Here is a 17,865-nt window from a genome sequence, read left to right as displayed (position 1 = left end):
GCTGGAGCAGAAAGTATTACAAAAATTGATGACGCAGCACATGTTTAAGGAAAACTACTCGCTAGAAGAACGAGTTGTTTTTTTATGTGTAGAGGTACGCAAAGATGTAGTATTTGATCATTTTAAAATTAAAACTTGGCCCCGACGAGGGCGCCTCTACAATAAAGTGCAATAGTGTGAGTGGCGAGAGAGGCTATTAAATCCACTCTGGGTGTTTGAAACAGAAACGCACCGTGGTTGATTTTTTTCGCCCCCTACATGTGAGCACTTGAACTTGAGAGTTTCCGGGGCCTGTCCTAGCTGTGGAAGCCCACATAATCAACTTGATGTCAAAATGATCATATGACATATGTGTCCCTGCAAATGTCCTGGCTGTGGAAGCCCACATAATCAACTCGTCATTGTGGTCATTATGTGATAAGGCTAAATTTTAGTAAAAGCTTGCCATTCCTCTTACAGCGCAAACCAAAAAACAAGCCAGAAGAATGGAAGTCAACGCGCATTTCTCTAGCCTATCAAAACACAATGGGTTCCTTAATACATTCACATCTCTTGTTCTTGCCATCGGCACGTTTATAGGCACAGGGTCACACATATAAAAGTTTCGAATCGTACAGCTATCCGATAGAGTATTGGTCTTGTTGGTACAAAGAGATCATTAGCTCAAAAGTGCCGCTTGGAACAAGGAGAGCGCCAAGGAAATTTCCTAATCGTTCTTTATTGCTGTCATCCTCGATCTATGGAAGAACTGAAAACTCTTATGCGTGCTCTTGAAATTACGTACAGTACATGTGGAATGCATTTACACGCAGTTGTGAGCAAGCTGCAACCAAAGGAAGGCTATGCGCTCAGTTTCGTTATAAAACACTGATCAATGAAGAACACGCCAATTTAAACAGCGCTTAATTCGTTCAGGGCTGTTCTAGGATTAACGATGCCATTTCGAGTAGGTGGGGAAAGTGTATTACCGGATCAGACATTCTTTTCGAATCTTCTGCCCAAGCCGTTGTCTGAGAACGCCCATTCATGTCCTTTTTATTTTCTTCTTTTCCTTGCTCTGCCTACAGTTTGTCGCTCCTTGTTGTCTTAAAACCAATGTACGTTCTGATGTATATTTATACGACCGGAGGCAATGTTAAAATGTCCTCGATTCCCTCAATTAACCGTGCACATGAACTACAGATGGCGCGCTGTGCGTTCCAAGTTTGCTTCTTGAGAAGAGTTAACCCTTTTGAGCAAGAATAACGCCACAAGGTCGTGCTTGCATTCCGTTCAAAAAGCAATTCCGCGTTCCTGACCACGCAAAGTATGTAAACCGTGAAAAATGTTCAGAAACCATCGCCACCATGCAATCCCGTGCACCAACGATTGAGTTACTCGCTATAGCGACCATGACAAACTTGTGGTGACGCAGGTCACTGGTTTTATGGTTCATCCCAGTCAGCATAATTGGTGCAAATTATGGGGGGGGGGTCCTGACCACCCTTGTTTAGACGCTTGGGCAACGAGCATTACTAGAATTTTTTTCAGGGGAGGGACAGCCCCTACTCCCGAGATTCATCTTCCGTGCATCCTATATGTGAACTGTTTGACAGATATCTACATGACATTAAACTTTCTTTGATGCTTTTTTTTATTTTCAGCGCGTACCTCTGTTGATTCGTCTCAAGTGGGGGATATACCTCAACCATTATTAACTGTCCCTCGATTGGTTTTAGGAAAGACTCAACAGACTGATACAATTACGCGAGTTGGGAACCGATGCTCGTTCTACAGACGATAGTCATTCTTAAGGACCTTCGACGCAAAAATTTTGGTCTGTCTGTCTGTCTGTCTGTCTGTATGTATGTATGTATGTATGTATGTATGTATGTATGTATGTATGTATGTATGTATGTATGTATGTATGTATGTATGTATGTATGTATGTATGTATGTATGTATGTATATACAATTGTCTGCTTGTCCACTTTTAATGGTATCGGGTACTCTGAACGGCACCAGTCGAAACGCCAAACGGCCGACCCCTTTCGCAGCGCCAACCATTGTTGCTCAAGATTCAGCGCTTATACTTATGCAATTGTCAATTAAAAAGCAATTATTGCGCATATTTGAGGCACCATAACAACACCTATATATTCTGTATGTGCGTCTTTTAATAGAAAAGGCATACATAAGTAATTCCAAAAGCTGCAGCGTTTATCACGCTGCGCTGACCATGCAACGCTTGAAAGAAAAGGCGAGTGTTTCCAACGCTTTGCTAAGACGACACGGTGGTAGCACCTACCCGTCGCCTTGCGTTCTACACCTTTTTACCTCTGAGACGGGCGCGTTTGGTTTCCCAAAAAAACTGCCAGATAGTGCCCATGTCTGACGTGTGACGTGACTTGATGCGCTCGTTCACCTCCGCTGCACGCTCGAGGCACTCGAACGCAGTGCCTCCAGAATACCATTCACCGATTTTCTTGCGCAGAACATCCTATAGATGTTGTGTTCACTCTCTCCACACGCAAGACTGTCGTCTTTCTACGACATTTGCAGATTAACATGCAGGAACGGGGTCAATTTTCGAATTATATTTTAAAGCATGATTTTAATTGTCATATAATTAAAGATAAAGCATACCCTCTCATAAACAATGTGGCTGCGTTGGAACTATGCAAGTCCAACATGTGGCATGAGCGAAGAAGTAAAATTCATGCAAGCAAGCAGGCTTAAGGAGGTATGCGGAAGTGCGTACGCGCACCCCATGCTGCATTCGTCGAAATGAGCTGTACCGAAGCGTATGTCGGACCTAAAATACTTGCCCGAATCGCCGGAAAGGCCAAATGCTAGCCACTTCTTTATTTCTTTTTCCTTTTTCGCCACGGTGTGAAAGGTCATATATATACCAGCTGTTTTAATTAATATGTGTCCATGACTCGCTCGCTGCATTCCGTGCCGACCGGTTGTGCCGTCGTGATCTCCGACGACAGCACAGCTCTGCTCGACTGGATTAGCCGTACGCCATCTCCTGTCACCAACAAGAGCTCTCGCAAGTGGTGCCCCGTCCTCGGACTCCTATGACCATGTTTCATCTTTCCTATCTCTCTTATGTCGTCGCTCGCTGTCCTTGCGCATCTCTCTCTCTCTCTCTCTCTCTCTCTCTCTCTCTCTCTCTATATATATATATATATATATATATATATATATATATATATATATATATATATATATATATACCTTTCACCCTATCTTTTTAATCCCTCCTCACCCCATCCCTTGTGAGTTACTGTTGCAGTGTCGCATGCTGATGCAGACAGTTACGGGGCTCACTTTTCTCTTCTTTTCCCTCTTATAACCACAAATCCTGAAAAAATAAAGAATATGCGACCCTTGTTCGATACATTCATGACGACTTCTGAAGCCGCAGGTGTCTTAAATGACCTGCAACAGCTTTCCAAGTATCCACCAAATGACTTCACCAAAGGAGTTTATTGACCCAGAATTAGACTGCCGAAAAGGTTTTCGAGTCCGTCATGTATGAATAGCATGAGGGATTTGTAACACGCTGTAAGTACTATATATGTTTTCTGTCGTCCCGCCGAACGCGATAGATGCTAAGGAGGGAGGGATGGCACAGAGCAAAGAAGTTACGTCACGCGCGCGTCGAGGCGTTCGTCAACAAGAACAAGAACGTTGAGCATTTCGGTGAACGCGTGGCAAACCGTCAGTGAAAAAGCGAGAGTGCCGTGGCGGCCTCTTGCGGCAGATGCCATAACTTTTCCATGCATTTTACTAATTTCAGCCATGTGCGTGCAGTACATATTTTCAAGTTGGCAATTCGCATTTCAAGTCATAAATAACTTGCACTCTTAGGAATGAAGTAACGCTGAAAGTATCAGGAAAACTCATTTTATACTCCGCCGATCCCCTCTATTGGGCATTTGCCATGTCCAGAGGAAAACAATGTCGGAGCTAACACGGGAAAGATCCAGCCCTGACAGCGTTCAGTTTTCGAACTGATTTTTTTTCATTATCACGCCGCACCCGCCACGCGGCCCAAGTGCCAACTTCTTCTTCTTTGACGAGCAGCGCATTGAGGCGCTACAGGGCTCCCCCCCCCCCGTAGAGCGAGAGCCGTAGGAATCACCAAAGGAGTCGCCCAGTGGACATGCTTGGATGTTGGCATCCAGACTTTAGATTGAAACCCCGCGGCCGCGAGAGCGGCGATATACGCAAGTTTCAGTCAATAAGCAGCCACGACGTCTTCACGGCCATTGATGTCCAGCGTGAACGTCTTAGGTGTACGATTGAGTACGCGGAATGGGCCATCATAGGCTGGTGTTAGTGGTGGCCGTATTTGGTCACGCCGAATGAAGACGTGACTGCAGTCATGCAGATCCTGACTGACGAAGACAGACTGGGGGTGTCGGTCGGCAGGAATCACAGGAGCAAGAACCCGAAACGTGGTGCGCAGCTCTCGAATGTACGTGGAGGCATCGTGAGTTGAATGGCGGTGATCGCTCGAAGAATTCTCCTGGAAGACGCAGGGAAACGTCATAGACTAGTTCGGCTGATGATCAGCCGAGATCCACTTTCAATGCTGATCGGATGCCCAGAAGTACGAAGGGGAGGTGGTCGAGCCAACGTTCCCTTGGCTGGTGAGCAGTGAGGGCAGCTTTCAGTTGTCGATGAAGCCGTTCGACCATGCCATTGGCGGAAGGATGGTAGGCAGTTGTGTGTATGTGTCGAATGCCCAGGATATTGGCAAGTGCGGTGAAAAGAGCCGATTGAAACTGAAGCGCGACACCCAGCCGTTTGTGAAAGCCTTGGCAAACTGTTGGTGCTGTAATGTCCGAAATGGGAAACGCTTCCGGCCATCTGGTGAAGCGATCCACACATGTCAGCAGGTAACAGGCTCCTTGCGATGACGGAAGAGGACCGACGATGTCAAGATGGACGTGAGAAAACCTTGCGTCTGGAGGCCGAAACGGGGATGTTGCCGTGACAGTGTGACGGTGAACATTAACGCGCTGGCACTCAACGCAGGTTCGCGCCCAGCGTCGGACATCAGCATTGATGCTTGGCCAAAGGAAACGAGATGTGACTAGCTTCTGGGTCGCACGAATACCAGGATGGCTCATGTTGTGCAATTGATCAAAAATTGCACGACGAAAAGCTGAAGGCACGAAGGGCCGAGGGACACCAGTAGACGTTTCGCACGTTATTAACGAGGTAGAAAATGGAAGCGGGCACTCCGTGAGCGATAGAGACGTGGATGAAGAGCGAAGACGATGCAGCTCAGGATCGTTGCTTTGGGCAGCTGCTAGCTCTTCCATGTCTAGTGGCGGCTGGGTCGACAAGGCACCGATGCGGGATAGTGCATCAGCAGCACCATTTTCCGGCCCATGTACGTGTCTGAGATCCACAGTGAACTCGGAAATAAAGCATAGTTGACGGATCTCCCGTGCAGTATAATTGCTGTGATTGTGATGGAAGGCAAACATCAGGGGCTTGTGGTCTGTAACGACGTAAAAGTCCCGACCCTCCAATAAATGACGAAAATGTTTGATGGCGAGGTACACCGCGAGGAGTTCTCGGGCAAATGTACTGTATTTTGTCTCTGGTGGCTTCAGTTTTTGCGAGAAAAACCCAAGGGGCTGTCAACCCGAAACGTGCTGCTCGAGACCAGCGCCAACTGCCACGCTTGATGCATCGGTGAGGAGACAAATTGGGGCATCAGGGACGGGATGTATGAGCATGGTAGCGTCTGCCAGAGCCTTCTTGGCAGTGTCGAAGGCAGATGCAGCGTCCTTGGGCCACTCCAATGGCGCAGCCGGGTCTTTCTTTTTAGCCAATAGGTCGGTCAAGGGCTTTAGGAATGTGGCGCACTTTGACAGAAAGCGGCGATGGAAGTTTAGTAGGCCCAGAAATTCTCGGAGTCTCTTCAGTGAAGTCGGGGGTGGAAAATCTTGAATAGCCTTCACTTTGCTGGCGAGTGGTTGGATACCCTTTGGAGTGACAAGGTGGCCTGGAACTCTATTGTAGCGACGCCGAAGAGGCACTTATTGGGATTAATTACGAAGCCGTAATCATCCAGGTGGCGGAACAAGGTGCGCAGGTGGGCTTCATGCTCAGGGCCGGATGAGCTTGCTACAAGGAGGTCATCAAGGTAGGCAAATACAAAATCGAGACCTCGCGTGACCTCGTTGATAGTACGCTGAAAGGTCTGTACAGAGTTGCGCAATCCAAAAGGCATCCTCACATATTCAAACAGACCGAATGGGGTGGTGATGGCCGTCTTCGGAATGTCGGCGGGTTCTACAGAAATCTGCTGGTAAGCCTTCATTAGGTCAATCTTAGAGAAGATTGTGCACCCAGCCAAATTTGATGTGAAATCCTGTATGTGAGGAAGTGGATAGCGGTCTGGTAAGGTGTGGGCATTGAGAGCGCGGTAATCCCCACATGGTCTCCAGTCGCCAGGATCTTTCTTCGGCACCATCTGGAGTGGCGATGCCCAGTTGCTGGAGGAAGGCCGCACAATGCCGAGTTCAAGCATGTGCTCAAACTCATGGCGGGCGATGGCGAGGCGTTCTCCAGATAGTCGACGGGGTCGTGTAAAAACGGGAGGTCCAGTGGTCACAATGTGGTGGGTGATGAAATGCTTCACCGGTGACTCTCTGGTGTGCGGCTTCGTGATGCTGGGAAAGTCGTCAAGTATTTTTGCATACAGCGAAGCAGGTGTGAGAGCTCGCAGTCCCGTTGGCGAGGAAGTAGAGAGTACACCGTTGATGGAGAGGCGGGTGTTGAGATCAATGAGGCGATGAGCATGCATGTCCACAGCAAGGTTGAAAAAACTGAGGAAGTCAGCTCCAAGAACAGCTTGCGAGACGTCAGCGAGGATGAAAATCCAGCGGAACGTACGGCGTAGTCCAAGGTCAAGTGTAAGAGAGCGTTGGACGTATGTGCCAATGGCGGAATTGTTGATCGCTTGGAGTGGGCAGGTCTGTTCGTTGCGACGGCGATCTGCACACGAGGCCGGGATGGCGCTAACCTGGGCTCCTGTGTCGTCTAGGAAGCAAGCGCCAGTGATCTTATCAGAAACATAGAAAAGGCGGCATGACTTAGTACCACTTGCCGCCGTCAGTGGCCGGTCGTCGCATTTCCCGACCAGGAGCACGGGCGAGTGCACTTGCGAGCAGAGGCACCGAATCGGCGGTGGTACCAGCACACGGTTGAGGATGAAACGTCCCGTGGCGCGTCGGGTGGCCGAAGTTCCGGAGAACGTGGGGGCGTCGAGGAGCAACTGTGTATCTGGAACCTGGATGACGGTCGACGATGCGCAGGTACAAAGTCATCGAGGCGCCTGACAAGGGCGTCCAAACGGTTCTCGATGCTCGCGAGCGCCGGGTCAACAGCGGTGGCCGGTGGCGGTGTGGTAACGGCGTTGAGGCTATGTGCTCGCGAGTAGTCCGCCACTCGGTCAGCTATTTCAGCGAGTGTGTCTAGTGGAACATCTCCTGCAGCTACGAGGACCGGGACCACGCTCTGCGGTAAGCGCTGGAGGAACAACTCACGTAACAGCTTCTCCTCTTGAGGGTCAGATGGGCCGCCAAAGAGCTGGCGCATGCGTCACAGGAGCTGTGATGGGCGACGGTCACCGAGCTCTGTAGCCGTGATGAGCTGTTGGAGTCTGCTGTGTTCGGGCTCAGACTTGCGGGAAATGATAGCTGCCTTCAACGTGTCGTAGGGATGGCTTGGGTGCGGCGACGCTAATATATCAGCTAAGTCGTCGGCTACGTGCGGAGGTAAGCAGGATACCAGATGCCAGTGCCTGGTCTGTTGGCTGGTGATTTGCCATAGACGGAAGTGCGCCTCGACCTGCAGAAACCATGTGCTGGCGCTGTTGGGCCGAAATGGTGCCAGGTTGACATGTTGAATCGCAGCGACTGCAGCACCGCTAGGTCTGGCGTCTTCTTGGGCGTCAGGACCAGTAGGATTGGTGGCAGAGCCGGCGGGATCCATGGGAGATGACCGGGGCTGTGTGTTCTTTATCGACGGACCGACCGACCTCTTTATAAGACCGACCGACCGAGTGAACCAAGACGTGTACGAGTTCGGCGCTCGCCCCTTTGCACAGGATGGCATTCACTACAGTAGTACGATAGGCAAGAGAGTCGGCAATAGAATGGGTCGTCAAGCCACAGCTTTTTTAGGGGGACCCAGAGGCCTGAGGCCAACAGTGTAACCAAAGACGGTTCTAAAGGGGCACCAATATTGAAGCCACACGAAGTCCGTGGGATAAGAAATAGACATAAGCACAAGGGCCAAGCTAAGCCAGACGTAGGCTATATTAACATGCAGGGTGGCAGGAATATGTTAAAATGGGAAGAGATAGAATAGCAGTTGAGGCAGGAGGAGCTGATGGTATATGGGGTTGGGGAGACACATTTTCGGGACATGGAGCAACCACCTTGCAATCCGGACTACGTATGGGAATAATGCAGTAGAACAGAAGGCAGCAAAAAGGGGGTTGGAATTGGTGCATTCATGCATAAAAGTATGGGTTGGCAAAACGTCAAGCAGGGATGCATGGAAAATTTATGGTTAAGAGGGAAAGTAGCTGGGCAGATGACACTCCTTTGTTTGGTGTACTTGTGGACGGGAGCAAAGGCCGGAGAGGAAAACCAGGCAATGGTGAGTGCATATCAAAGGACGTTGAGTAATTATCAGGAGAGTGCGAGATTATTATACTAGGAAATATGAATGCGCACGTAGAAGATATAGATGGATATACACCCCCAACTGGCGAATTGATCATGGCCATGTGTGAAAGGGATGATGATCATTTGCGACAGTACTGAGAAGTGTGCAGGGCAAATAACATGGGAGGTAGGAAGGCTGCAATCGACGATAGAGTACGCATTGATGTCACATAGGATGTATGATAAGCTCAGGGGAATGCACATAGATGAAGCTGGCTCCAGAAATCTGGGTAGTGATCACAAACGTATCAAGCTAAGCTTTGGAAGAGCTGTGAAAGTGGGAAGGAGACTAGATGAGCAACTACAACAACATTTTTATTCAGAAAGGCAAATTGAAATAGCCACTAAACAAAGTGAGAAAGTAATCACTGAGAATAATAAAACAGTGTGGTCATAGACGAATCTAATCAGATTGTTTGAGCTAGAGCTTGCTAAGGCACGTGACAAGTCATCCCGGAAAAGAAGACACAAACCCAAAAGTTGGTGGGATGAGGAACTTAAGAGAGCCATAGCAAAACGTCAGGAAGCCTCTAGGGAACACAGACATGCTAAGCAGTGGGGTGAACCGACAGATGATGTTGAAAAAAAAATGGGAAATCTTTCTAAGCTGTAGAAGGGCTGCACTCTTCTGATCAATGAAAAGATTAGAAGAAAGGGAGCCCAGTGGCTTGCAGAAGTACATAAAGAAGATAGAAAAGCAGCTGCGAAATTTCGGAACCATCTAAACTCCCAAAGAAATGAGACGAGCCTAGAACAGAGGTTTATAACTACCGCTCAAGGTGCTAGGCTAGAAGGGGACGAAGCTATTGAATAAATAAGAACAAGGGCGACAGAAATATTTCAACAAAGAAGTCCTTTATGCACCACAATAGACAAGGATGAATCAAGTAGCGCGATGGCTCCATTTTCACAACGAGAGTGGGAAAGAGCTGAGAAAAAGGTTCCTAGTAGTACATCAACAGGCCCAGATGACATTACAATTATGCTGATAAAGTCATTAGGTCCGAAGTCTAAGCATGCTTTAAGAGAGGCAGTGAGCAAAATAATAATCGATGGTGAAGTTCCCGATGAATTGAAACTTGGCAGGATGAGCATGATTTATGAAGAAAGGAGGACAAAGCTGACTTAAACAGCTACCGTCCTATAACAGTGACATCAGTGGTCTACAGGCTGGCGATGCAGATTATAAAGGAAATACTGCAGGCATGGATAGAGGATGAGGGGTTGCTGGGGGAACTGAAGAATGGGTTTTGGAAACACAGGAGGTTGGAAGACAATTTGTTTTAACTGACGCAGTGCATCGAAATATCAGAAAAGGAACACAGGCCCCTGTGGCTAGCATTTTTGGATATCAAGGGAGCGTACGACAGCGTGGTTCAAGAGGAATTGTGGGGAATGCTGGACACACTAGACGTGGAACATGTAGTAACTAATCTTTCAAAGGATATCTATAAAGTTAACAAGGTAGTTACAAAATGGGAAAAACAGGTATACAAGCCTGCAGAGGTCAAACGGGGGCTCAGGCAGGGCTGTCCCCGGTCACCCTTATTATTCATGATGTACCTACAAGGATCAGAGGTCAAATTAGAGGGAAGTGGACTGGGCTTCAATCTTTCTTTCGTCAAACAAGGAAAACTCATTGAACAGGCACTACCAGCATTGATGTACGCAGATGATATATTGCTAATGGCCGACAACAAGGAAGATTTGCAGAGATTGGTGGACATCTACGGTAATGAGGGAGATAGGTTAGATTTCAGATTCAGTAAAAAAATCAGCAGTCATGATTTTTAATGACAATGAAGGTAGTGAGCTTGAAAAACAGGAGGTCACGCTAGAGATAACAGATAAATACAAATATCTGGGCGTATGGATAGCAATAAGCCGAGTGCTTATGGGAACACGAAATATACGTGACGACTAAAGCTAACAGGAATGCAGTGGTAATGACAAACAGGGCACTGTGAAATTACAAAAGGTATGATGTTGTGAGAGGAATATGGAAAGGGGTCATGGTTCCTGGCCTGACGTTGGGCAATGTGGTCTTGTGCATGAGATCAGAAGTTCAAGCAAGATTAGAAATTAAGCAACGTGGAATAGGTAGGCTTGCCTTAGGAGCTCATGGGAATACACCAAATCAAGGAGTACAAGTTGATATGGGATGGACATCATTTGAGGGTAGGGAAGCTAGCAGCAAGATAACATTTGAGAAGAGATTGAGAAAAATGGGGGATGAGCGTTGGGCTCGGAAGGTTTTCAGCTACTTGTACATGAAGAATGTCGATACAAAATGGAGGAAGCGAACCAGAAAATTGACGGGTAAATACTTAGAAAACAGCAGGAGGCCAAACAAAAAAGAACTATCAGTTAAGAAGAAGGTGAAGGAAACGGAGACTGACATGTGGAGAATTGGCGTGATTAAGAAGTCCGCACTAGAGATCTATCGAACTTTTAAGCAGGAAATTGCTGCCAAGGAAAGGATATATGATAATACTCGGGCTAGTTCTCTACTGTTTGAGGCCAGGACGGGAGTATTGCGAACCAAGACATATCGGGCCAAATACGAAGGGGTAAACACGGTATGCAGTGCATGTGCGGAGGAGGATTAAACTGCTGAAACCTTGATAATGTTCTGTAAAGGGCTTCACCCTGTAGTTCTGGATGATCGCACAGAGTTTTTCAAATCTCTGGGGCTTAGATACAGGGAGGGCAAAATAGGCTTTAAGCAGGTAGAATTAACTAGAAGGACGTTATCTGATTAGTGGCTAAAGTCGAGGCATGAGTGAAAATTACACCATTCACTGCAAACTACCAGTCTCATACTTCACTATTTAAAGGAAAAAAAGGGACAAATCTAGTTCGTGGTTCGCTAAGTATTACGTCTAGGTGGCTTTAGCCGTCACCCGGTCTAAAGGGTACAGCCACATCAATCCATCCATTCATCCATCCACCTCAGAGCTTTCTAATATACACTAGAGTGAACTCTGGCGCTTGTGTCTCAGGAAGCTGGTACGCACGGCGCTTCGGTAGGGTGGCTAGAATTGTCAAAGAAGTTATCGGTCGAACAAGGAAAAGGTGTCTTGTTTCCCGCACTAACGGATCCAGCGTGGTTTCCTGAATGAATAAGGAAGATCAAGAGGGCAGACAGAAGGCTGAATCCGAAGGCTGCCGTATGAGAAAAGCATTCTGAGAGTGACTCCATCAAACTATCTTTTCGGATTAGAGTGAACGGTGTCGGGAACGGAATCGCCGTTTAGGCATAATTCCGAATATCAATATTTATCTGAAAAAATTGAAAATATCCTTTCGAATTTCATTCACACAGTTTTTTTTTCCATTCCAACGTCGGACTCCCTTTTCAACAACGTTTTGGGTAATATGCGGCGAGTGTCAGATTGTTCATTGGCATGCAATCATTCTTTGTTTTCACTCGAATCCTAATGGAATGCAGGCTAAGAGGTAAGGGTTTTTGGGTCTTCTGTGAAAATTCTTGCTTTCAAGAACAAAGCACATTTTTGAAAATAACTCTGGTGGTTATACTGTCGTTGGTTTTCAAAATTAATTTCTTTGCGTACTGCAAGCACTTTGAGCACCTATCTATCTATCTATCTATCTATCTATCTATCTATCTATCTATCTATCTATCTATCTATCTATCTATCTATCTATCTATCTATCTATCTATCTATCTGGCAGTCTGTCTATCTGTCCATCTGCCAATCTGTCCGTCTGTATATTCGTCCATCTGTCCATCCGTCTGTCCATCCGTCTGTCCGTCCGTCTGTCCATCCGTCTGTCTGTACGTCCGTCTGTATATTTGTCCGTCCGTCCATCCGTCTACCTGTCCATCCATCCGTCCGTCTGTCTATCTGTCCATCTATCCGTCCGTCTGTCTATCTGTCCGTCTGTCAGTCTGTCGATCTATCTATCTGTCCGTCTGTCTATCCGTCCGTCTGGCTGTCTGTCTATCCGTCCATCGATCCGTCCATCTGTCCATCCGTCTGTCCACCTGTCTGTCCACCTGTCTGTCCATCTGTCTGTCTATCTGTCCATCCGTCTGTGCATCCGTGTATCTGTCTATCTGTCCGTCCATCCGTCTGTCCATCCGTCCGTCCATTCGTCCATCCGTCCGTCCATTCGTCCATCCGTCCGTCCGTCAGTCAGTCCGTCCGTCCGTCTATCTATCTATCTATCTATCTATCTATCTATCTATCTATCAAATCGCCTACATCTGAGTGCCCTCACGATCACCCCCTTAAGTTAGGGTAATCCAAAATTAGTGTCTGCGCGTAAGATGGTTTCACGAATACGACTTGCTGGTCCTGACATGAATAATTTCACAATCTCGTCACGTACGCTATCAAACCCTTCTCGCCACATCTTTTTTAACGCGGGAGCGTTAAGCTGGCATTGGCAACGTTGACCCTACGAATGCAAATAATAAACGTTTGTGTCCTAGCAGAGAAATCAAAGCCAAGCAATCTGCGTGGAAACCAAGTATTCTACTACAAAGCTATGCCGGGTCTTCGAAATAATTAGCAAGAAGCGCTAAACGTTCGTGAAACGGCAATACTGGTCCCATTGTTGACTAATCAATTTCTTGCATATATTTAGCGCCACTTCATTATGTTTCACTTATTAAAAACTACAACAGAGTCGCCTTGCATAGCATTGATTCCCAAGCTACGCGGGATCCGCCTGTTTTTTTTGTTTTGTTTTTTACGGGCGGTAGTGGATGGCGATATGTATTTCACGAAATAATCCTCATTTGGTATTGCAAAACGCCAGTACTGTGAGAGCAATCGAGTAGTTCTTATAAAGCATTGTGTAAATAACACTCCGAAAATGCCGGAAAATAACAGTAGACCTCGCGCGGCTCGGCCTCCTGGAAGCTTCGCAGCGCTTTCGGAGCGCAAGGAGTGAACGCAAATGCACCCACTCGCACAGCAGCACACCATCCGGGCGCCGCTGGCAGTTATCAGCTGCGGGGCCATCTCCTAGCCCGCGCTCAGCACACTAGGCAGTATATTTCTAAACACTGTAGTCGTACACACATTTGTTTAATTTTCGCACTTCTGACCTGCTCCGTGTGTGTTCGTGTGGCTTGCAGCTGTTTTTTTTTTCAAGAAAAAAGTTCGCGAATGTTCAGCGTTTGCGCTTCACAACCTTATTCTTTCAGGCTTACCATTTCAAATCAGGTCACAAAGTTCAAAAGGGTTGGTTCTTTTCTTCAAAACAAAACCGTAACCAGCAATAAACGAAGCCGCAAGTACGATTCACCGCCCGCAAATACGAGGACTAGGCAAACGTGTGTACTACCCATCAGTCCCATGGTCGCTGAACGATCGCAGTACCAGAGTCTGCTCAAGTTAATTTTAGGCAACTCTATGGTTCATACGTCGTTAACTTGAATTCGGACTGGCACGGTGGATGGACGTGTGTTTTGAGCGCTCCCGATCGACGACGACGAAATGATTCCCTCACAGAACGCTTGTGCCCATGTCTCAGTATTTTCGATTTTCTTTCCTGCAAATTCTGGGAGCCACCGCTCTCTCCTTTGCGGCGATGCTTCAGGACACACCTGAGAATGTTCCTGGCGTGCAAACGTCATGCCGGGCTTTGTCGTCCAGGAAGCGTGGCAATGCGTCGAGCGACACGGACAGCGAGCAACCGATTTGTACTCGGATGGCTTCGAGTCATCGGATGATGACTTCATGGTCGTCATGAATCGAACTGCAAAACGAAGGCTGCTCCGGAAGGCAGCATCGGCAAGTGTTTCCACCGTTGAGACTGCACCAAGGCGCTGGACGCGCCCGAAGACCCTGCGTCTAACTTGCGACTCCTCCACAGGCAAGTTATTTCTGTGCTTCTCGAGGAAACCACGCCGAATGAGATCAAAGACGTGAGGATCAATGGACGGAAGAATGTCCTTGCCGTAGATGTTATACACCGTGGCACGCTGCAAAGCCTTCGGCACATAACAGAAATCGGCAACGTGAAAGTTCGGCCAATGGTCGCTACAGGTTGTAATGGCACTGTGGGCGTCATTTATGATGTGGATCTTACCATCCCAGCTAATTACCTGCCAATATTAATGAAGTTAGCTACAGAAGGCGCTCGAATCACGCACATCACCAGACTCGGCAGCTCACGCTGCTTCAGGCTTGTGTTCGAGGAAGTCAGCCTTCCCTCATATGTCAAAGTTCGCCATGTTCGCCACTCAGTGCGTCCATGCGTTTTGAAGCCACTTTAATGCTGCACGTGTTTCAAGATGGGAAACGTAAAAGGTGTCTGTGAGAATAAAGTTCTGTGCACGCGGTGCGCTGAATCTCCCTCAAGACTCATGCGGTGCCATCGTGTTACGATGTCCAAACTGCCACGGCACTCATGAAGCCTCATCCAAAAATTGCCCGCGGGTGCAAAACGAGCACGAGGTACTCAGGCGTATGGTGCGGGACAATTCAACGTACATCAGGGAAGCTGCCACTACACTTCGCCGACGACCGCGTCGTGGGCGAAGACCATCAGGGAAAGACTGCTCTACCGATAGAGAGATGCCATCCTCTATCGAAGTGGCTAACCCACAAACAACGAACTAACTGAGGACGGAAACTGCAAAACAGAAGCAAGGGACAGCAGTCGCACCTTCCGAACAGTGGCCCTCACTTCCACGAAGTCAACCTACTCCGGAGTTGCATCAAAACCCGCCGCCCTCGACGACCCCTCGAATTAGTGATGCGACGAATGAAGATCAAGTGACAAGCTTGCTGCAATCACTGATGAGTGCCATGCGTGTCCTACTGAGTAATATGAAGACTTCGTCTGCACAGACCGCACTGCCAGTGCTGAACACCCTGAGCCCAGTGCTTGCAGCTCTAGGGTAAAACAACGGCCAGCGAGGCACAGTCGTTTCGAGTGGAAGTCAAGAATGCATCTGTCTTTCAGTGGAACCCAGAAGACTTAAGTCGCGCTTGTCTGACTTAAGACACTTTCTATTCGTGAACCATTTCCCCATTATCGTGATTTGCGAACCCAACCTGTCTGCTTCAATCAAACTGTCAGGATATGAGTGCTTTATGTCCTCCACTCACAGAGACTGCAGCAAGGTTATTGTGTTCATGCGTTATTGTGTTCTCTTCAACAAGCGAGACTGTTTGTTCACTTACGTCCACCACACAGTCTCGCCTGATGAAGAGAATCAATATGTGTGCCGCACTGTGAAGAAAGATAAGGTTACTTTCGCGATCCTCAGAACTTACTTATCTCCATCAAGCCGCCTTCACTGCGAGCGCTTACGCGGTATTCTGACATCGACTCCAAGCCCATTGGTGATCACTGGCGACTTTAATGCCCACCATTTTTTATGGGGAAGCTCCAGGGTCAACTCTAGAGAAAGAAAATTGGTGTCCTTAGCCTCGGAGTACGAACTCTGCGTTTGTAATGATGGAAGCTCTACAGATTTATGCGGATCAGCCTATAGCAGCTGCCTGAACCTCACATTGGTTTCTCACTCACTTACCAGGAAAGTGCACTGGTTTTCGGATCTGGAAACGTGGGGCAGCGACCATATTCCAACTTACCTGCGGATAGAAGGTTTCACCAGCTCCAAGTCCTCAAGAGACCTCAACTACACCGATTGGCTGAAATTCAAGATGTTAATGGAAGACTATTGTACCGAGGGCTTATTGTATACTCTAGAGGACTCGATAAAGGATGTCCTGCAGAATACCTGCATTCACTTTTGACTAGTCCCAAGCACACCTATTTTGACATCGAGCTTGAGAAACTTCGCGCAATACGTCGTTGTGCAGAACGTAGGTACCGAAGGACAAAGTGCATGGATGATTTGAGGCTGGCTAGACGCGTTCAAAAGAAAATGCAGTGGCACATTAATAAACTCGATTGGCGACGTTGGACACCGTTCTGCGAGTCGTTGGGTCCGCGAAAGCCCCTATCACTAATATGGCGAACTGTCCGGGGTCTTAGCACAACCTTCGGTCAGCGACACCCGTTTAAATCTCTGGCACTTCACCTACAATGCAGAGAGATTGAGGTCGCAGAATTCAACTGTAGAGGAATTGCTGGTGATTACAATTTCACGGAATCAAGAATGGAAACACTTGACAACCCACTGCCCTCACGTGATCTCCGCATGGAATGCCAGTTTTCTATGGATGAGCTAGAGGCGGCACTGGCATTGTGCAGACGTTCTTCAGCACCCGGACCTGACGGCATTGCCTGTCGTGCCTTTTGTAATCTTGGAGACAAAGCTCGGAAAGCACTCTTACGCCTCTACAACGACTCCTGGCAGACTGGTACGGTTCCCCAAGCATGGAAGTCAAGTCGCCTCATTCCACTTCTAAAGGCTGGTAAATATCCAAAAGATATTTACCAGCCTTTAGAAGTGGAATGAGGCGACTTGACTTCAGTGGGCTCGGTGGCACGGTCACTATGACACCAACTCACCGCACACCATTATTTTTTGCGCAGGTAACAAATCGTTTTTCCTGGTTTACTAAACCCACAAGTTACCGTGGTCTCTTAGTGCTGCCGGGCCCACACATAGCATTTGCTATTCTTTGCGATTGTGTGAATATCACCCAGAGTCTCTTGATACAGTGTGGCAATGTGGAGCTAAACCCAGGACCTGCCACTCATGCCTCCACTGGTGATGAACACTCTGATGTGTTGGCAGCTTTCCGTGAACTAATAAGCGGCCAGTCATTATTACTTGACGCAATAAAAAGTATTCGAGAAAAACAGGCTGATAACGATAAAATGCTCAATGACATAAAAGAGAGGCTTAAGAAAATTGTGGGGGAGTGCCAATCCCTTACGGCAATCAAAGCTGATATAAAGAGTGTGCATGAGCTTGCAGAGGCAAACGCGCATCACATTGAAAAAATAACTGCGCGCACAGATGACGCAGAAGACAGAGCAAGGCGCAATAACTTGGTGTTCTACGGGATAGACGATGGGTCAAACGAGAATTGGGCAAAATCCGAGGAAAACACTATCAGGTTTTCAAGCAATCACCTGAAGTTAGCTATTTCCTCGAGAGACATAGAACACGCACATAGGATTGTAACTTACTCACCTAATAAAACTAGATCATTTT

This window comes from Rhipicephalus microplus, chromosome 2 (genome assembly GCF_043290135.1).
Source record: "Rhipicephalus microplus isolate Deutch F79 chromosome 2, USDA_Rmic, whole genome shotgun sequence".
Taxonomy (NCBI): Eukaryota; Metazoa; Arthropoda; class Arachnida; order Ixodida; family Ixodidae; genus Rhipicephalus; species Rhipicephalus microplus.
The sequence above is the reverse complement of the archived record's forward strand: the minus strand, read 5'-3'. Positions refer to the sequence as shown.